The sequence below is a fragment of the Lathyrus oleraceus genome, chromosome 3, assembly GCF_024323335.1.
Source record: "Lathyrus oleraceus cultivar Zhongwan6 chromosome 3, CAAS_Psat_ZW6_1.0, whole genome shotgun sequence".
NCBI classification, from domain to species: domain Eukaryota; kingdom Viridiplantae; phylum Streptophyta; class Magnoliopsida; order Fabales; family Fabaceae; genus Lathyrus; species Lathyrus oleraceus.
This window is the reverse complement of record NC_066581.1, coordinates 474,012,213-474,034,976: the sequence shown is the minus strand read 5'-3', so window position 1 is coordinate 474,034,976 and position 22,764 is coordinate 474,012,213.

Below are 22,764 nucleotides of genomic sequence, written 5' to 3'. Positions count from 1 at the left end.
GTTATCCTGTGATCATAGTTTGATCTGTTTGTTGTATGTGAGGTTGCAGTTATAAGTCCCTGTAAGTTGGCATCTGCTTTCCTATGATCATAGTTTGTTTATCTGTTTGTATGAGAGGTTGCAATTATAAGTCCCTGTAAGTTGGCATTTGCATTCCTGTGATCATATTGTTGCTTTTGTTCTTGTATGTGAGGATCCATTGTAAGTCCCTGTGATGTGGCATTGGATTTTCCTAGGACCATACTGTGGAGTTAACCTAAGTCCAGATAGATTGGCAGTTGACTTCCATATTTCATCTCTGTTTTTCTTTTGAGGAGATTAGTGTAAGACCATTGAGTGGCATCTGATATCCATTTCTGTTTTAGGAGACTGGTGTAAATCCATCTATTGGTATCCGGTATCCGCTTTTATTTCTTTGCCTGTGGAGATTAGTGTAAGTCCATTGAGTGGCTTCTGATATCCCATTCTGTTTTAGGAGATTGGTATAAGACCAGTGATTGGCATCCGATATCCGCTTTTGCTTGCTTTGTTTGTTTGTTATTCCAAAGGACACGCTTGAATCATTTCCCATATGATCTCAAGAAGTGAACCTTCTGAGAAGTTTTACTATCCATCCTTCATCCATTCATCATCCATTATGTCCTAAACCTTTTCACATTTTATCTTTTAAACTTGACATAAGTGTTGTGCAAACATCTTCATGTTTTCAAATTAAAAACCTGGACTCAAGTCCTTGACTTTTTCCAAACTCATTTCATAATACTTCTTTCCAATCAATCTTAATCATACTCTGACTCATTTCATAATCATAATCAGTAACTTCACTCATTCACTTGTTTTGGCTTTGTCCATTAATCTTTTCATACATGAGCTATAGGTTTGATTTATCTTAGTGGTTGATGTTAATCTCACCTTCTGTCTTTAGTGATCGAATTGTAAGCCTTCCTTGCCTATTATAGGGTTAACCCCTCTCTGGCAAGTTGAAGCTGTTCTCACATGATGGACGTTGTTGTTTGTATAAGGTTGAGTTTTCTCCCGTGGATAACGTAAGACCTAGGGTTTGTGCTTAAAATTGAACCTAACCCACTTTTGGAAATCTTTTAGCCGAACTACGGCGTTTTGATCCTTACCTTTGATGGAAGGTACGTAGGCAGCGGGTTCATCCGTTCAAACCCAATAAAACTTGTATATTCTTTTCTCATTATCCCAATCATGTTTGCACAATACTTATGTCATAACAAATAACAATTTTTATACAACAAGTGTGAAAAGGGCTCCCTAGGAGTACCTAGGACGTAGTGGGTGCCTAACACCTTCCCATTGCGTAATTTACCCCTTACCCAGAATCTCTGATCTTTTTATTAGTTTTCTACGTGTAAAACTTCTTAGGCTTTTGTTCGCTTTTTAGCCAGTCCTTTGGATAAATAAAAGTGCGGTGGCGACTCGAATTTTCAATGTATCTCTTAGCTTATGATTTAATCGATAGATCATATAGCGACGAATACACCGCTACAGCCATTGGAAGCAGTCGGCTCAATCTTTCCAATCATGTCAATGCCCCACATGGCAAACGGCCACGGCGAAGACATCACATTCAGAGGATTCGGCGGTACATGCACCTTATCAGCATAAATCTGACATTTATGACACTTCCGAGCATATTTGAAGCAATCTGACTCCATGGTCATCCAATAATAACCCGCTCTCAACAATTTCTTAGCCATTGCATGTCCGCCGGCATGAGTACCGAAGGAACCTTCATGAACTTATTGCATTAACATGTCCGCCTCGTGTCTGTCCACGCATCTGAGCAAAACCATGTCGAAGTTCCTCTTATACAGCACATCGTCTTTGTTCAAGAAGAAACTGCCTGCCAATCTTCTTAAAGTCTTTCTGTCATTGTTGGATGCCCCTGCAGGGTACTCTTGATTCTTCAGAAAGCACTTGATATCGTGATACCAGGGCTTGTCATCGACTACCAGTTCAGCAGCAAACACATACGCGGCCCTGTCAAGGCGCATCACATCGATCCTGGGAGCATGGTTCCAACGAATTACCTTGATCATGGAGGATAGAGTAGCAAGTGTGTTTGCCATCTGGTTCTCATCACGAGGTATATGATACAATTTTACTGTTATGAAGAAAGTCAACAGTCTTCTCGTGTAGTCTCTGTAGGGGACCAGAGTGGGCTAGAGAGTATTCCAATCACCATTCACTTGATTGATCACCAGAGCTGAATCTCCGAAGATGTCCAGAGTCTTGATTCTCAAATCAATGGCTTGCTTAATACCCAAGATACAGGCCTCGTACTCAGCTTCATTATTTGTGCACTCAAAAGTCAAACGAGCGGTGAAAGGTATGTGGGCACCTTTCGGAGTTGTAATGACAACACCAATTCCACTTCCTCTAGCATTGGCAGCCCCATCAAACAACAAAGTCCACTTTTCGTTTGGATCAGGTCCCTCCTCAACAACTGGCTCTTCACAGTCTTTCATCTTGAGGAACATGATGTCTTCATCTGGAAAATCAAACTTCATCGGCTCATAATCATCAATCGGCTGCTGAGCAAGATAGTCTGACAGAATACTCCCTTTGATGGCTTTCTGGGATGTATACTGGATATCGTACTCTGTCAGTACCATTTGCCAACGAGCCACCCTTCCGGTGAGAGCTGGCTTCTCGAATATGTATTTGACTGGATCCATCTTAGAAATCAACAAGGTAGTATGGTTCAACATATACTGCCTCAGTCGGCGAGCAGCCCAGGCCAAAGCACAACAAGTTTTCTCAAGCTGCGAATATTTGATGTCACAGTCGGTAAACTTTTTGCTAAGGTAGTATATGGCATGCTCTTTTCGACCAGACTCGTCATGTTGTCCCAATACACACCCCATCGAGTTCTCAGTCACTGATAGGTACATTATCAGAGGTCTCCCAGGAACTGGAGGTATAAGGATCGGAGGTTTCTGTAGATACTCTTTTATCTTCTTGAAAGCCCTTTGACAATCTTCATTCCACCTGATAGCCTGATCTTTCCTCAGCAATTTGAAAATTGGCTCACACGTGGTTGTTAGGTGAGAGATGAACCTTGCAATGTAGTTCAACCTCCCTAAGAAACTACGGACTTGCTTCTCTGTTCTTGGCTCTGGCATTTCCTGTATCGCTTTTACTTTGTCGGGATCCACCTCAATCCCTTTTCCGCTAACAATAAAACCCAACAATTTTCCCGATCTCACCCCGAAAGTACACTTGTTCGGATTAAGCCTCAGTTTGAATTTCCTTAACCGTTCAAACAATTTTTGCAGATTCACCAAATGTTCTTCTTCTGTCTGAGATTTGGCAATCATATCATCCACATAAACCTCGATTTCATGATGAATCATATCATGGAACAGAGTTACCATAGCTCGTTGATATGTTGCTCCGGCATTTTTCAGACCAAACGGCATCACCTTGTAGCAGAAGGTGCCCCATGGGGTTATGAAAGTTGTCTTTTCCATGTCCTCTGGTGCCATATTGATTTGGTTATAGCCAGAAAAGCCATCCATGAAGGAGAATACCGAGAACTGAGCTGTATTATCTACCAAAACATCGATGTGAGGTAATGGGAAATCATCCTTAGGGCTAGCTCTGTTCAGATCCCGGTAGTCGACACACATCCGTACCTTTCCATCCTTCTTAGGTACTGGGACGATGTTCGCAACCCATGGCGGATAATTGGTGACTGCTAGAAACCCTGCATCCAACTGCTTTTGCACTTCCTCCTTTATCTTGACAGCCATCTCTGGTCTTGTTCTTCTGAGCTTCTGCTTGACCGGAGGACAACCTTCTTTGAGAGGCAAGCGGTGTACCACGATGTCTGTGTCCAGCCCAGGCATGTCCTGATAAGACCAGGCGAAGATGTCAACGTATTCTTGCAGCAATTCAATCAGCCCTTTCTTCACATCATCTCTCAAAATAGCCCCTATCTTGATTTCTCTCTTGGCGTCCTCGGTGCCGAGATTAATCACTTCAACAGACTCTCGATGCGGTTGAATAACCCTTTCCTCTTGTTTTAATAACCTGGTAAGCTCTTCAGGGAGTTCACAGTCTTCATCATCCTCTTCTTTAGCTTGAAAGATTGGATTTTCAAAGTCGAAGCGAGCCGTAGCAGAACCGTTATCAATAGGATCCGGTGACGTGCATCTGCATGAGTGATGGTATGTGCTTATGAGTGTGAACAAGAAGTGAAAACTAAACAAAACATTGCCATTTTTTTTTGAAAAACTGCAAAAATAGAAAGACAGGGAACGAAATATTTGAATGCAAAAAGACGTCCTTTATTTATGATAAAAAATGCAAGTGTCACATAGAGGAGCCCTACAATGAGTCATTACGCCCTGGGCGGAACGTAAGACTTGGATATGCATGAATAAACAAAGAAAATTACTCTTCAAGAAGAGTGACTTGGATAATCTCTTCAGAAGACCAATTGTTGATGACTTCACCCGGGATCCTCGGACGCACCCAGTTGTCGATGTCACAATCACTATCCCCATCTTCTTCGTTGACCGCAGAGACTTGACCATACTGAACGATGCCAGCACTAGAGAAAGTGATCGGCCCCTGAAGTGTTGTAGAAGTCAGAGCTGGCTGATATCCAATCCCGAATCTATCTTCTTTCACTGGTAATTCCAACAGACGCCCCCAACCGGGAGCAACACCTGAATCCACCACGGCCCGTGCCTGCTTAAAGGATGAGATAGAGGCACCCGCTTTAACTTCTTCCACCGGAGCTGCATCCTTAATTTGAACTGATTCAAAAGCCTGACACAGAGTCTCATGAATTTCACCTTTTACCTCTACATACTTGAATGTAGACAGGTTACTGACCAGGATGTCTTCCTCACCACAGACGGTGATAATTCGTCCGTTGACCGGAAACTTAATCTTCTGGTGTAGAGTTGAAGAGACTGCCCCAGCATTATGGATCCAAGGACGACCCAGTAGGCAACTGTAGGAAGGACTGATATCCATCACGTAGAAGACAGTGTTGAAGGTTTGTGATCCAATCAGAATTGGCAATTCTACCTCTCCAAACACCGATATCTAAGAGCCATCGAAGGCTCTCACAATAAGATCTGAAGGTTTCAAGACCAAACCCTCTACTTCTAACTTCGACAGGGCTCTCTTGGGTAGCACATTGAGAGAGGAGCCTGTATCCACCTGAACATGCGATAGCACGGTGTCTCTGCATTCCATCGAGATGTGTAGAGCCTTGTTATGATTGCGTCCGGCTGGCGTTAAGTCAGAATCAGTAAACCCTAACCCGTTGCTTGTATGCACATTGGCAGCGATCCCTTCTAGTTGGTTTACCGAGATCTCTTGAGGTACATAAGCAGCATTAAGAACCTTCAGAAGGGCCTCCCTGTGTGCCTCCGAGCACAATAGGAGTGAGAGAATGGATATCTTGGACGGAGTCTGAATCAACTGATCGACTACCTTGTAATCGCTCTTCTTTATGATTCTTAGAAGCTCGTCCACATCCTTTGCAAAAGTGGGCTCAGAGCCATCCTGGGGTGCAGAGGTACCCTCATTCACGACTTTCTTGCCTTTGGCTTTCAACGCAGCATCAGCACTATCAGCTTGGGTAACCGGTGGTGAGAACAATCTACCACTCCTGGTGAATCGCCCGATCCCACCAACATTGTCCACTGCGGGACCTTCAACTTCAAGTTCAGACTTTTGACCCTCTTCTACCTTCAGAGGTCGTTCCACCCCATGATCGTGTGTGTATACACTCCCCCCATAATGCCAAGGAATGGCCCTTTCGCTGGTGAAAGGTAAAGGACCAGGGGTTGTGATGGTCATAGTAGATCGTCGCACTGGTGGCACGGGTTGCGCTTCTGGCACACTGATCTGATTAGTTGGGTAGAAAATAGTGATAGTAGCAATGTCACAGTTGTACTCGAAAATCTTATTCATTGAAATGCAAGCATCCGAAACATCGGGATCAAGTTTAATTATATCGGGATCATCCACATTGGAAAAAATAAATACATCATCATGGATTACAGAATCGGTAGGAACAACATCTGCGAATTCATCAGCAGCATCTTCAAACCCTTCTTTCTCAACCCCTTCCACAAACTCTTGGACAGACAAATCCTCAACCTGGAGGATACTTTGTCGAGCAAGGCCTGGATACCCTGCTGTAGCTTCAAACAACCTTTACTCTGAGTGGCACAATCCAAACAACCCTTCCCACAACCGGGGAAAACATCGGCCTTCAGTAAGCATCCTTTGATATCCAACAATGAAGTCTTCAACTTCAACACATCCTTAATGGACTTGGCTTTTCCCTCTATCATATTAACGTTCGCACCACCATGCTGGGGCATGGGATTGTTAACGACATTCGGAGCCGGTGCAAGGTCGATGGCCTTTGAATCTATGAGGTCCTGAACTACGTGCTTAAAAGCTTTGCAGTTCTCAATATTATGGCCAGGTGCCCCAGAGTGGAAGCTACACCTAGCGTTGGCGTCGTAACCCACCGGAAGTCTACCAACAGGAGGAGCCAGAGTGCGCAGTTGCACAAGTTGTAGTTGTTGAAGACTAGAAAGCATCTGAGCGTACGACATTGGAATGGTGTCGAAACGCCGGTCCATCATCCTTTGCCTCTATTGATAAGCGGGTCTGTTACCCGGTTGTTGCTGTTGTTGATACTGAGCTGGTTGACGTTGTGATTGTTGTTGTTGTAGTGGTGCTGCAGCTGGAATGGTCACAGCCGCAACATACGGTTGCTGATGATAATTCTGAAAGTTATTCCTCCGGTTATCCCTGTTCTGATAAGAAGATATGGCATTTGCATCCCCTTCTCTCCTCTTCTGTCCCTGAATGAACGGCTTCTTCACCCCTGATGAGGATCCACCTCCACTCTGGCTCTTATAGGTCTTTAGGTAATTCTCCACCCTTTCTCCAGTAGAGACCACATCAGCAAAGTTGGAAGCATTGCAACCTACCAGACGCTCCAAGTAAGGTCCGGGCAGAGTGTTCATGAACATGTTGGCCATTTCCTATTCCAACATCGGGGGCTGAACACGGGAAGCTGTCTCCCTCCAGCGTTGAGCGTACTCCCTGAAGCACTCATTGCTTTTAAGAGACAGATTCTGAAGTTGAGTTCTGTCCGGAGCCATGTCTGCATTATACTGATACTGCTTCACAAAAGCCTCTGCCAAATCCCTCCAGCAACGGATGTGGGCTCTGTCCAGCCTCATATACCATTCCAAGGATGCCCCAGCTAGGCTATCCTGGAAGAAGTACATAAGTAGCTTCTCGTCATCAGAGTATGCAACCATTTTACGGAAATAGGCTTGCACGTGAGTTTTGGGGCAAGAACTGCCATTGTATTTGTCGAATATCGGGACCTTGAATTTTGGTGGCACCCTCACACCTGGGACCAACCCCAAGTCAGCAACATCTACTCCCAGAAGATTCTGTCCTTCCACTGCTTTCAACCTCTCTTCCAATCTTCTAAACATGGGGTCCATGCCAAAGTCTTCCTGAAGCAAGGGGAACTGATCATCCTGACCATCCTGAATAGGTTGTTGATCTAGGTTGACATGCGGGATCGGGATAGGCCCCGGTCCATTGGGACCATTAGCCTCTCCAGCTGGAGGATCAGCCAACGTCTCTGGTTGAGTAATAGGGGGATCCCTCTATATCAACAATCTAAGCTCCTGCTGTCCTTGAGCCACCCCTTGAACCAAATCCATGAACTGATTCATGCGAATCTTCATCTCGGCGAGCTCTGCTTGTAGGCTCTCCATCGCTCTCTGTTGATTCCTTCGGGTACCGTATCGGTGAATGCCTGAGTCAGCTATCCTGCTAGTGGGACACCAACCAAACTGAGAACACTGTGGCGGTACCTGTTATGCAAGACATGCGGATGACTATGCAAATGCAATGACATGTTTATCAATTCCAAAAGTATTCTACCCCCTTGATTCCAGTCTCACATTTGATAAACAGTGTAAGAAGAAAACCCCGACTAGAATCAAGAAGAAGATTTAAACCCCCTTGAAAAGGATAAACATGTGTTAAGTGATGTGAATGCAAATGATGTGATGATGTGAATGCAATGCAGTGGCATGTCAATCAGGATTGTTGTATCTGCTTGAACATCTGAACATCTGTCAGGTTGCATTGTCTGGAGAGAAATCAAGAGCACACCAAACAAATGTCATGGGATGGGTCATGTTATCCTTAATATCAACCACCCATTTTGGTGGATTATGGTTTACACCTTATCAACACCCGAGTTTCGTTGATATTAAGGATGCCTGATCGGATCAACCATGAATCAAGGGTTTGTCGCAAGTCACGAGCATGGAGTTTAGGTTAAGAACCACCCAAAAGGAGTGTACTAAGGTTTAAACCTGCCAAACATGTTCTACAAAAGGTTCCCATAGTCATAATCCCATCTTTCGGATATTATCAGAGGAACGACTACTCGTATTCCAACAATATTCTCAAGAGAGACTCTTATGAGTGTAGTATCGCGTAACAATCGTATCAAATCTTACACTTGAACGACTTTCGCACTACGTCCTACAAATAGGCCAAGATGGGTTTGGTAAACTAAGGTCCTTGGCTTCTTAGGTCTATATTGGAACAAGTAATGTCTAACCACAACTTACTTATGTGACATTATTGATCTCAACATGACCTCCACCAAGTGAATGGGCTTGGAAGTCAACTCGCTAAGGAATAACTCCACACAAGTTGACAGGACTATGCCATTCTCCTATCTTAAGTGCACTCGAGTTCGGGTATAGAACTCATCTCACAAAGATCACCAAGCAGCCATAGCCAGCCAACAGATACAACAATGATATGTACACCATGCAATAAGGTAAAACAGGTAAATAAATAACTGTACAAAAGCATGAACACCCAATAAACAAACAAACTACAGAAAGCTAGGAGGGACTCGCTTAGGGAAGGTGGACCAGCAAGAGGTCAACTTCTTAGTCTCCCCAGCAGAGTCGCCAGCTGTCGCAACCTGAAAAATACAGTGCGCGAAAAAAAACAACCGGCGAAAGAGAAAGACAGAAGAGTCGCCACCGTGCGTTATTCATCCCAATGGAGGGAAAGGAAACGCTCGAAGTAAACCTGAAAAAGGAAAGGACAAGACGGGGTCTCGCAACCAAATCTTGGGTTCGGGAGTCGGTTATGCGAAGGGAAGGTATTAGCACCCCTACGCATCCATAGTACTCTACGGGGTCCACTTTTGTGGTTTTCGTCTAAAGGGTGTGGGTTTACCTAATGTGTTTATTTACTAAAAAGGTTAAGAGAAATGACTCGCGCGGATGTCGCATCCACTGCATACGTATCTCATCTGAATATGAGAATCAGAGTCTTCGTAGCTCGGTTGACCTATGGGTTAGGGGTAATTGTGCTCGCTAAGACATCGCGTCTTATGCCTACGTATCTCATCTGGAATGAGAATCAGAGCAAGTCGTAGTTCGGCTAACTACGGGGTTATGGATTCCTCCTTGATAACAGTTCGATCTCTATGATCCGAAACCCTGTGGTATCCATCTCATAAACGAAAATGATTAAAACATTCAAGGTATTGTTACACATATTCATACACAAATATAAACCCATGGGCAAAACCAGATGTTACCTCATACATTCATAATATTCAAATTCAAGGCGTAAGGTAATAGGAACAAAGGCATACCTGATGAGAGATACTGATTAGGATTGAATGGTGCGGCCGGATCTGCAAAGTAGTACTAGGGTTCGTGTGAGGCGGAGTGAACTTCTCAGAGCTGCCTGAAGGTTTCTGCAGAGTAGTTCCTAGGTCTCTTTCTCCAGTCTCTGGTCTTTTCTGTTCAGCCAGTGTTCCCGTTTATTTCATTGACTACTCCGGTATTTATAGGCCAAATTTTGCAGCTTGTGGGCTTTGAATGAGGACAACTCAGGCCCAAAACTTTTCTGATATTTCTGAAATGCGCGTCCTTCGCCTAGCGAAGGATTTGCTCGCCTAGCGAACATGACAGTACTCTTCGCTAGGCGAAGCATCTGCTCGCCTAGCGAGCATGACAGCTCAGCAGCAGATTCTCGCTTCTTCCAGCTGGCAATTTGCACGGTGAATAGGCCCCAATTAGACCTGTTGGTAGTACCTCAAGTCTATTCCTTGTGTTGACTGATCATTTGAATAAAACTCACAAAGCGTCCTGGATGATGTCCGAGCTTCTTGGAGCTAATTCCGATTGACATGATGCGATGTGGTATGAAATGCTAAATGACCTAAAAAGTGAATGCATGAATGAGGAGGACAAATTTTAGGGTGTTACACTTGTCTGCAGGTATTTTAGCAGGACGTTGACAACATTACAACATGCTCACTTGGCTCAAGATTGGTTATCCGGATGGTTTTAGGGTGTTAGCATTGCCATCTCTTATGCAGGTATGACTCTGTGTAGCATGATTGACATTGTTATGGCTCAAATGGGATGTAATCACATGACTTGTATTAACTGTTGACTGCTCTTGCTGCAGACTGTAGGTTTGTTACTTGCAGGTAAGCATGGCTGGCTATTGATGTTGGTTATGTTAGGTTAGTTGATTAGGAGTTGATCTCATGATGCTTGTTGTAAACCTTGGAGCATGTTATACTGAAGGTTGCATTGGTTGTAATGTTTAGCCTTGGCATGTTACATTAGGCAAGATGAATGGTCAACTATTGCTAATGGATTTTGAGTTGCATTGACCAAGTTAGGTATGTGGCATCTAGGTATTTCTGCTGGTCTTGTTGTACAAGCTTGATATGCATCATGCAGGTGTTTCTGTTTGATGTATTGGGGATTGGTTCAAGGTCATGATGCCACTGACTTGTAATTGGCTTCACTGCAGGATTATTATTCATTGTTTCTCACATGCTTGTTGCCTTAACGGACCTATTTTTGAAGCATCCATGTAGGATTATACAAGGTCTGCTACTTGCTAGGTCTGATGCTGCATGAACATGGCAGGTATTATTCATATATGTGTGACTGTGCTCATTCTACATTAGGCCTCAATGGTGGTTTTGTAGGTTTACTCATGATGTGCCTTGCTAGGTGTGGAGGGTTCTGAAGCATCTCAAGGAACATTTGTCTTTGGTTTAAATAATGCCTTATCCTTTAGCTTGTGGTATTCTGATTTTGTTTGATGGCTTTTTCTAGCAGGTTGGTAGACTCACAACTATATACCAGTCTGCTTATGTCTCAGGGCTTATGTTGTGGCATTTAGTTTGGAACACAAGTCCTTGGATACTCTGTCTTGCTTACATGCCAGTTGCAGTGGACTTACAACTTGGAATGCATTTGTCTGCTTTGGTGCCATGGCTAAACCAGGGTGGATCTTCTGTTGCTCAAGACTTATGCTGGCTTATTGTTCATGCATTTGTTCTGCAACAGGTGCTTGAGGGTTGCAAATGTGAGGATCCTGGTGGTTTGGTTTTGTAAGGCCATTGTGCAATGATGCCTTAGCTGCAGCTGATACATTGCAGGTTGGTTTGTGATGCATTGTGAATTGGTGGTTTTGACATGTCATGACTGAGTTTATGGTCATGTTGGTCTGTTTCTGCAGGATCCAAGCTGCAGTCTTCATTCACTAGTCCTCAACAAGAGTTTCCATGGTTTTGTGTAGTACATGGTGTTGGATTGATGGTGTTTGTAACAGGTCACAGCTTGTTCATGTCTTTAACCTTGGTCTATTTTTTCCCTTTATCTTGGTCCTAAGCCCAGTTGGATTAACCATGCTTTTGGCCTAATGCAGGTTGGTTCTCTTGCAGACAAACTGTTGGTTGTGCTGGTTTTGGTTTACATTGTATGCATAGCTAATTTAAACCATGTCTTGGCATGCTTCATGGATGAAAAAGGATGTACTTTCACAGCAGGTTTTGGTTTGGCCATTGATAGCACTTGTGGTTTTAATTCAAGGCATGTTGGAAAAATTTGAAGGCTTGACTTTTATGTTGGTTGGGACTTTGTTTGTGCAAGTTGGGTATTGCAACAGTTGGTGCAGCAAGGCAAATGCAGTAGATGGAAGTGGATTGACAAGGCAAGAAACTCCAAAGTTTAAGGCATGACCAAGTTGGCATTAAAGTGAAGAAACCAAATCCACATGGTAAAATGAAGGTTAACATGGACATGAAGCATGGAATGAGGATTAGGGTCAGTCATTTGGTGATTAGGGATGACCAAGGACCTAGGGTTGACTTTGGTCAAGGTTGACGAAAAAGTCAACGGTTGACCAAAGTCAACAATTTGCAAAAAATCATTTTTTGTGGGTTTGTTGTAAAATGGACAATGGATTGATGATTAGGGTGAAAGTTTAGGGTTCTTAGATTTGGGGTTGACTTTGGTCAAAGTTGACCAAAAAGTCAATTGTTGACCAAAGTCAACAAATTGGTCAAAATGTCAAACTTTGTATTTTCTTGTGTAGAATCATATATAATGGTTTACAATGACATGGAATGGATTGAAATGGTTTGAAAGGTGATTGAAATTAGTTTTACAATTGATTTATTTATAACTTGGATGTTTGACTTTTGAAAAGAAAATAACTTGATTGATAATGTTTATGAACAAAGCCATGAAATGAGACCATAAGGTTAGGGTTTTGATATAGTATCCATGAACCAATGGCATGATCAGCAATGGCTTGAAATACAAGAAGTTCGGTTGTTCAAATGACCAAGACCAAAGATATATCCACAACCATATGAATAGAACCATTGACTTTGGACCAAGGCCAATGCTCCCAGAAAGGTTAGGCCAAGCAAATTGACAAAGGGTGAAGATTGAGGGGTCATGAATGCACAGTGAAGCCACAAAGTTCATCTGATTCACCATCTTCTGATTAGGGCTTTGGAGACCAAGATAAAGCCTGAGGAAGCTCCATGAAGTCATGCCTTGAGGAATTAGGGCTTTGAAGGCCCTATATTGTCTGGTCACACCTTCGTTGAAATCAAACCTTCACCACCATCATTAGGGTTTCACATCCCCCATGTTGATTATATGGTTAGACCATGCCTTTGGGCTTTGATATCCACATAAACCCTAGCTTTACAAGCCCAAGTTTCTTCTGAATCCATGAGGAATGATGCATGTGGATGAATTATGAATGTATGCAAGTGATCTATGGTCATATGTTGACGGGGTGGTTGATTTATTTTTACATGAGGCCTCCTCTGCCTCCCAACGGACACTGCACTAGTCTCTGCTTCCTTCTTCTTACCAAAGCTATTACCATACCTCTTGTTGGATGACGCTTCCTCCTTAGATAATCGTCCCTCTCGGACACCTTCTTCTAGCCTCATCCCCATGTTTACCATTTCGGTTAAATCACTGGGGGCACTGGAAATCATTCACTCATAATAAAATGAGCTCAGGGTCTTCAGAAAAATCTTGGTCATCTCCTTTTCCTTTAAAGGAGGGGTAATCTGAGCAGCGATTTCTCTCCACCTCTAAGCATACTCCTTAAATGTCTCTTTGTCTTTCTGAGGTAACGACCTCAGCTGATCTCTATCAAGAGCCATATCAATGTTATATTTATACGGCTTCACAAATGATTCGCCTAGATCGTTAAACGTGCGGACGCTCGCACTATCCAACCCCATGTACCACCTCAGAGCGGCACCCGTCAAGCTGTCTTGAAAATAATGGATCAACAACTGATCATTATCCGTTTGAGTAGACATCTTGCGGGCATACATCACCAAATGACTGAGTGGACATGTGTTCCCCTTATATTTTTCAAAGTCATACACTTTGAACTTTACTGGAATTTTCACATTGGGAACCAAACACAACTCCGCAACACTCTTTCCAAATAGGTCCTTACCCCTCAAAGTTTTCAACTCCTTGCGTAGTTCAAGAAATTGATCCTTCATCTCATCCATGTTCTCGTACACATTCGGGCCCTCAGACAGCTCAGAATGATAGATGGTGTCTTCTACACGAGGTAGGGTATGCACGACAGGTGGCGGAACAGACATGACCGGGCTAGATGCCAGCATATAAGCAAAGGTAGGCGCAAAGCCTTCGGGCACAAAGTTTGGCGAAATTCCCCATGGGAATTTGGCAGGCATGCTATGTGCAAAGTGAGCAGCAGTTGTGGGAATGGTAGAGGTAGTCACCTCTGAAATGACAGTCCTCTGAGGAGGAGAAGTTACAGGCGTTAGAGAAGACTGGCTTTGTGCAGCTAACACTGACTCCATCATGGCAGTCAGGTGGGCGATCTCCTCTTTCAAGTCTCTATTCTCTTGCTCAAGATGTTCCATGATTCTGGAGTGATTGGCGCGAGTATTATATCGATAAGTCATCTTGGCTGAAGCCCAGAAGAAACACCAATGAAACATCTGGCGAAAGAGAAACCTGCTTATGCAAATGATGCATGAAATGCAATGTTTAAATGTTTTTATTTTCAAGGAACTTACTACATTATTTGTATATATATATATATATTCAACAATAATTGCAACAATCTGATATGACCATAAAAATCTCTTTAATTTATATAATTGGAAGGATTACACTGAGTACAATTTCAGAAACCAAATGAAAAATACAAGAGGAAAGGAGACTAGTCATCCTAAGGACCCCTAACAACGTCAGAAGACCTGGCTGTAGGCGCGTACTTTCTTCGAATGCGTCAGATCTCTGTCTCAAAAGAAGCCTTCATCTAAGTCTTCTCGAGGATAAGCTGATCAACAATCTTCTTCCAAGCGACGGAAGGCTGAGGCATACTAGAGGAAGATGAAACCTCTGGCTCTCTATGTGTCTTTGTCACTCGATCTTCAAGTAGCTCAATAAGTGCATCTTTATCCTTAGACTCAAGCTGCAACTCCTCATGCTTTTGGTTCAAAGCTGGAAACGCTTTTCCCACATATCCTTCTCTTGTTTCATCTTGGAGAGCGCGTATTCCAACTCCTCTACATCTTGGTTAGGGAGAGTTAATCTCTCAACCACAACCACATACATAGGTCTCTCACAAGGATAAGACATCTTCAACTCCAAAGCTCTCTTCTTCACCCAAAGCGTGTAAGCTTCCAAAGCTACACAATTGCACGGACTAAGCTCGGATCTTCCTTTCCTATGCACATTATGCCAAGCATGCACAATCTTATGCTTCATATGTTGGGGATATTTACCCTCTTGATATAAAAGACCTTCTAACAAAGTGTTATTAGGTTTATCTCTCAAGGGGAACCCAAGTTGTCGACGAGCCAAAGCAGGGTTGTAGTTAATTCCTCCTTGTGTACCAATGAGAGGCACATTAGAGAATTCACCACAACTATCAATAATCTCCAAACTTCTCAAAGAAGGATCATACCAAACTATATCATCATTAGTGAGAGACATAAGTCTCTAAGACCACCGTAGACATTGTTTGTTCTCCACAAAAGCAGGCGTCTGAGGCAAGTGCGAAATAAACCACTTGTACAGAAGAGGAATGCAACAGATAATCGTTCCACCACCCTTCGAATTCCTTAGATGCAAAGAGAAGTACAAATCACCTAACAGAGCAGGCACAGGATTCACAATCAAGAAAATTCTAATGGCGTTAACATCAACAAAACCGTCAATGTTAGGGAACAAAGCTAGACCATATATGAGCAACATAAAGATAGCTTCAAAAGCGTCCACACTACCTGCTTGAGCAAAGGTAGTAGCTTCCTTGATGAGGAAATTAGATGGCAATCCAAATAATCCTCCTTTCTTCACCCAATGAGTCTCTATCTCAGACTTCTTCAAGTGAATATCTTCAACAATAAGATGAGATCTGGGAATCTCTTCCAATCCACTGAATGACACCTTGCTAGAAACAGGTATTCCCAAAAGATAGGCATACTCCTCCAACGTATGCACAAGCTGATAATCCGGAAAACTGAAGCAACGGTAGAGAGGGTCATGAAACTGAACCAACACACTCAAGAGTCCTTCAACCACATCAGTAGACAAGACATACAGAAGCTTCCCATGATGTTGCTTGAAGTCCAATGGATCTAATACAAAAGATGCTAGCTTCTTTAACTCTTTCAAGTCGGGACTTCTGAAACTGTACTTCTTAGTGTTCCTTCGTCCACAATCCATGGTCTGAAAATATTTGCAAATAATACCTCAATTTCCTTGAAATTTTTGTGTGATGAATGTTATGATGCGCATGAATGCATGAATGCAATAATCACAAATAAGGGATCACACACAAGATAAACAAACAAAGGTCAAGGGATGAATCAAGTCATTGTCAAGATCAATCATCCATTTTGGTGGATTAATGTTTACACCTTATCAACACCCAAGTTCCATTGATATTGACAAGACTTGATTTGATCAACCAAGAATCAAGGGTTTGTTGTGAGTCACGAGCATTGAGTCTGGGTAAGAACCATCCCAAAGGAGTGAACTAAGGATAAAACCTGTAGATCATGTTCTAAAAATTTCTCGGAGTCTTAATTCCATCTATCGGATATTACAGGTTAGGATGACTGACTCATCAACCCATAATATTCTCAAGAGAAACTCGTCTGAGTGTAGTATCGCGTAACAACTATTATCAAGTCTACACTTGAACAGTCTCCGCACTAAATCCTAAATAGGCCAAGAGGGGTTAAATGTTCTACGGTCCTCAGCTTCTCGGACCCCAAATCAGAGATAGTAATGCCTAACCACAAATACTTGTGTGACATTTCCAAATCCAAAAGGGTCTCCACTGAGCAGATGGGTCTCAAGCCAACTTGTTAAGGACTACTCCACACCAGTCGAACATGACTATACCATCCTCCTAGCTTAATTGCACTCAAGTTCGGGATAGAACTTATCTCACCACTCAGAGATCACCAAGCACAACAAGCAGATTATATCATATAAACAAATATACATACATCAAATATACAATTATATACACACAAAAAAGTAGGCTAAACCCACTGGAGACGACTCCCAACAGAGTTGCCATTTAATTTCTGTAGCGTTAAATTCATGATTATCAAGCTATGGATAAGCAAGACATTAAATAACAAGAGCCGCCACCATGTTTTTATTTTTTCCAAGGGAAAAGGGAAAAGTACAAACAAAACCCAAAAAATAAGAAGTTTTCAAATCAAAACTAATAAAATTCTAGAGATTACAGGTAAGGGAGGTTGGTTACACAGAGGGAAGGTGTTAGCACCCAAAGTGTCCTAGGTACTCCTAGGGAGCCCTTTTTTGTATACATAAGTGTTTTTGTACAAATGATGTTTGCAAAAAAATAGAATGTGGGGATGAGAAAAGAACTTTTTAATTATATTTTTGTGTTTGACAAGACCTTCGGACTTGTGCCTACGTACCAACATAAAAATGAGGGATCAAAACCTCGTAGTTCGTGGTATCAATTTTAAAGTGGGCGCATTGCGTTTTAACAAAAATTTAAGTTTGAAAGGAACAAAGGACTAAAAATGGTTTGAATGAGTTAGTTCTTTTTGGATTTTGAAATTTTTAAGTCAAGTATAGTTAAGTTAATTTACAAGTTTGATTAAGAAAAAAAGTTTGAAAATGCAATGGCTTAAGGCTAAAGTTTCTAGTTTGCAAAAGTGGTCAAAGTTTGAAAATCTACAAACACAAGCAAAGAATATTTTTGAAAGGAGAGAGAGATTTTGAAATTAAATAAGTGGGGAGGAGATGAAGAGACTAATCCTAAGCAAAAATTTAAAAGTTAAGAGTTGAAAAGATCTGACCAATGGGTTGCAATCCAATAGACAAAAATGTCATATAGAAACCCAAATTCCCTTGGATTTTTAGAATCAAGCAACAAATAATGCACAAAATATAAACTTGAAGAGCAATGCATCAAATAAAGGTGGCCACATACAAGCTTAGAAACTCCATGATCTTCCTCAAAGATTCCCATGCATCAGATGAATTCCAAGATGGCACAAATCACACGTTCAAAATAACAGCTTCATAATGATCATGTTGCAGATAAACTTAAATGGATCTTCAATGATGTATCAGTTGAAGTTTCAAATCACAAGCACTTGGTTACATGAAAGTTGGCATTGGCCAAGTCCTTTGCATAGGAAGTATTGACTAAATTCTAAGTCCAATTGTCTCAGGTCAAACCAACAGTCCACATAAGATATTTTTTAGGGTTTTTTGTTCTTATTATGTACATTAATGGTCAAAGACCACACAAACAAACACAATATACACAATCAAAATATATCACACAATATGATCCAAGTGGACAAAGTGAAAATGACATTAACATAAAAAATAAGAATGGTATGAATAATGGCAAATGAATAAGGCTTAAAAAATTAAATTGCATTGAAAGTAAAGGACTTGGAAATAAATGTTAGTTGTTAATGAGTTAGAAGTTAGTATTGCTTTTGCTTTGCATTTGTTTAAGTCATTCTTTGGAGAACACTCAACCCACTTATCACAAGCATGGATCCTTGAACCAAGACATCTTCCAAAGGAAGGAAAAAAGGCCAAGTTTCCACACAATACCATGAAAGAGGAGAGACTTATAATCTCACTAACTAGAATGTTATGCCTTTGGGATCAAACTTTAGCGCTATGTTAAGCAATCATAATTGGACTTATATAGAAGTCACAACTATTTAAGGTCACGCAATAGAATTTTGGGGTTAATGCATGTTAGAGACATAGTATGATGAACTATGCTCATGAAACATACCACACACAAAAAGAATATGCAAAGTGGGGAACCTAATCTCATCCATACTTATGTTGATTTTGCAATCAACTAGCCTTAGGATATTGAGATATTATAGGTCCATGACATGAATTCATAAAGAAGGGGAATGAGATGAAGAGGGAGGGGAAATGGATCAAACTCAAATTGGACAAAGGAGGACTTTTACCAAGTTAAGATTATTCATTCATTTTGGGAGATGGAATGTACATTCCATCAATCCCCTAAATCCAATGATCTTAACCTAACAAAGTCAAATCAACCTTGACCAAGGCTCAACAACACAAGTTAAACTCACAAAGTCAATTAAAATGGCTCTACACAATTAATTTGGCATTTAAAGAATTTAAAATATTAAAAATAATACATTAAATTAAATATGGTTGGTCAATTTCCTAAAACCTCATCAAAACACCAAAGAAATGGCCATGAGATTTATCATAGGTCAAACAAGGTCAAAGGACCTTGGAGAAAAAAATTCAGAATTTTTGGAGACTTAAAAGTATTCTTAAACAATTAAAAATATTCATAAAATCAATCAAATCATGAAAAATATTAATAATGATCCAAAAAATAATTTTAATTCAGAAAATGAAAGAGGATTTTATTTGAATTTTTTTGGTGAAACTCTCATATTTTTTGGATCAATATTAAAATTAATATGAATTAATGAAAATCAAAGGAATAAAAAATAAAATTGGATAATCAAAAAAATGTGGACCACTTGATCTGCCTCATTAATTGAGGTGGCAGATCAAGTGGTGGAGCATGCACGTTCCATGATGCGCTTGAGTCAAATGTCCACATGCCTGGTAATCACAATGTACGCTCCTGATCAAAACATTTCAAACTCGTCTAATCGCTCTGAACACTTCCAGCGCATCGCCGGAGCCAAAGGCCGGTCATCTTCTCCGATGACCCTGGCCGGACTGGTTCAATCATCACCACATCATAAATGAAAAAAGAGGACATGATCTTAAAGATAAAATGGCGTAGATCACAAATATCACCTCAATTTTAACTAACTCCAAATATATAGAGAGATACGTGGAGTTGAATTTTGAGGTGTGTCAACTGAGTTGCTTCAATTTGACCTTAAAGCAACTCGATCTTCTTGCCTACATTGGTAGGACTTCAGACAACCAAGGATCCAAGAGAATTGATGACCTATAATGTATCCTCATATCACATGCTCATAAAAGTTGATTTAGCTCTCACTCCAAACATCAAAGTTTAAGTAGACATCTTGAATTTGATTGTGCAACTTGGAAATCTTTCATCTCATAAAAATTGAGTAAGTTATGGCCTTGGGAAGTTAACTTTCAAATTAGGTTTAGACAAAATGATTTATAATGTTTCAACATAGAAAATGACTTTCCAAGCAAAATTAGCTATAGACCCCAAGATGAAATTTGTTTGGAATGTCATTTAGAGTAAAGTTTCTCTTGGAATCATTTTCATATGATGAAAATTGTAGGAGATAGGGTCTAGGGGGACCCAATTTTGATCAGATGAATTCATCTGGTCAACCACCATCCATCAACTTGCTAACTTGTAATTCTCTTGACTTTTTAGGCTCATGGTAGATCATATATGAATAAGGTGATGAATTTTGAAGTATCCCTTGAGGAATTTTATCAATTGGTGAAGAAGCTTGTTGAAGAAGTTACTCAAGATACCTAGATGAACTAGGGTTTCCAAGACAAATCAACTCCAAACTCTTGAAGAATGCTTGATCAAAATAACATGTAGAGATCATAGGGACTCATATATGATGCCTAGAACCTTTGTGGATCATTACTTGGCTGTTCTCTTAGCAATGAGGTTCTTAAACCCTAGATGTGAACTTGATAGATCAAGGTGATCATGCCCTACCTACAAAAGAGTTAGGCAAATGCAAAGACATATTTTTGGTATTTTGGTTAGTAAAATAATAAAATACAAGTATGATACAATCATATGGTGCTTGGTGATCTCTCCAAAAACAAACTCAATGAAAGAGGGGCAAGGAGAATGCCAAGGTATGATCCTAATGCTAATGCATATGATGAGATGGCATGAGGGATCTTAGGGTCAAATTTGGGGTCTTACAGGTAGGACTTTAGCCAACCAAAAATCAAAGAGAATGGTGAAGAATTGAGAGAGAATCGAAGAGATGAAGTTTCTGAAAAATCACCTTCGAGGGAGCTTGAATCTTGCTTGATCTTGCTTCCAATTGGCCTTGGCTTTACTTCAGATGCTTACAGGAAGTGAAATGGATCGAGGAAGAGCTTAGATTCTTGGAATTTCAACTTCAAAACTGAAGTGAAATTGAAACTCGATTTTCAATTGAAAACCTTCAAGTTTATCCTCTAATGGCAAGGGTTAGGATTGCAGGTTCAAAGCTTGGGCAAGGTGTCCCCAATTCTGAGCCTGAGGGGTCTTATTTATAGGCTATGCATTTTCTTTCCACACTCTTCATTCAAAATGCCAAAAATAGAAATATCACTTGCATGGATGCATGGGCGTGTGATAGGCCTACCAAATGATTCCAAATAATCCATAATTATGTGTTATCCAACTTGAAACAATGTCACATATGAGAAGATGGATGAAATGAAAGATCAATTACTCGAGTTGCGTAAAGAGTTAAAGACTCTGAGAGGGAAAGACTTGTTTGGGAAGAGTGCTGCTGAACTCTGCTTGGTCCCCAATGTTAAGATCCCGATGAAGTTCAAGTTCCCATACTTTGAAAGGTACAAAGGGAACACTTGCCCGCTAAGCCATCTTGTATTGTACGCCAGAAAAATATCTACTCATACTGATAATGATCAGTTGTTGATTCACTATTTCCAAGACTGTTTGACTGGAGCTGCTTTAAGATGGTATATAGGGTTGTGTAGCACCTCAAATTTGCACCTATCATTGTACATACCATTTCATATTAGGTCATAGCATATCATGATACATTGCATAGCATTGCATTATCCCCAGTTGCCTCAAGAGCAAGCAAGCATGAATTAGGTCAAACTGATCAGGAGATCAGTCAACCAATCAAGCAAAGTTGTTTCCCAAGCAAGCAAAGGCCTTAAGGTTTGTCCAACAAGTTCACATGACTTGGGGGTCTATTTGAAGTGTTCAAGTCAAGGGTTTGAAGGCTCAAGGGTCATCAGTCAATGCATAGCCAGGCAAAAAACCCTAGACAGTCAACAATCAGTCAAAGCAGTGGATGGTGGCCATTCTTGCAGAATTTGGGCACCATGATCAATAATCAAGAGCTCATACATCTTGGGACATCATTTGAAGTCAAGGTCTCAAAGAATTAGGGTTTGGAATTCATCAGAAGAGGTCCAATCATCCAAAACCCTAGAAAAGTCAAACTTGGTCAACTGTGGATTTAATCAAGGATTTGATGGATAGATTTGATCTGAAGGAGTTCATTCATGCTCATATAAGCCTCATATATCATGTCAAACCTCATCATGGAAGAATATCAAGTCAAGCAGAAATTTTCCAGAAATAGAAAGTGGACCTGTAATTTCAACTGCCAAAAATGGAAACTTCTTGATCTTAAACTTGCATCATGATACAAGCTTCAAATGAATTTTTGCCCAACATGAAAGTTGAAGATCTTGTTCTCCCATTTTCAAAAAGTCCAAGAACTCTCAAATCCCATGTGTGGTTGTCAAGATATGATCAATTCAATTTCAGAAATTTGTGAACTTCAAAGAGCCATATCTCATGAACCATAAGGCCAAATTTGGTGGGGTTTTTTCCTACAAACCACATTTTTCCTCCTCTTTCCAAAAATATAAATTTCATCCACCAAAACCTTGCCAATCAAAATGGCATTTTTGGACCTATTTCATTTAAAATTCAAGTTTGACTCATAGTTGACTTTTTGATTCTTTGACTTTTTCTCACTTTGGCCAATTGGGAAATGTTTAGAATCATTTTTGAAACTTGCTCCAAGCCCTAAATCATGTTCATACCACCATTATATCATCATTTTGGCCAAAGTTGCAAAAGTGGCAAATTGTGCAATTG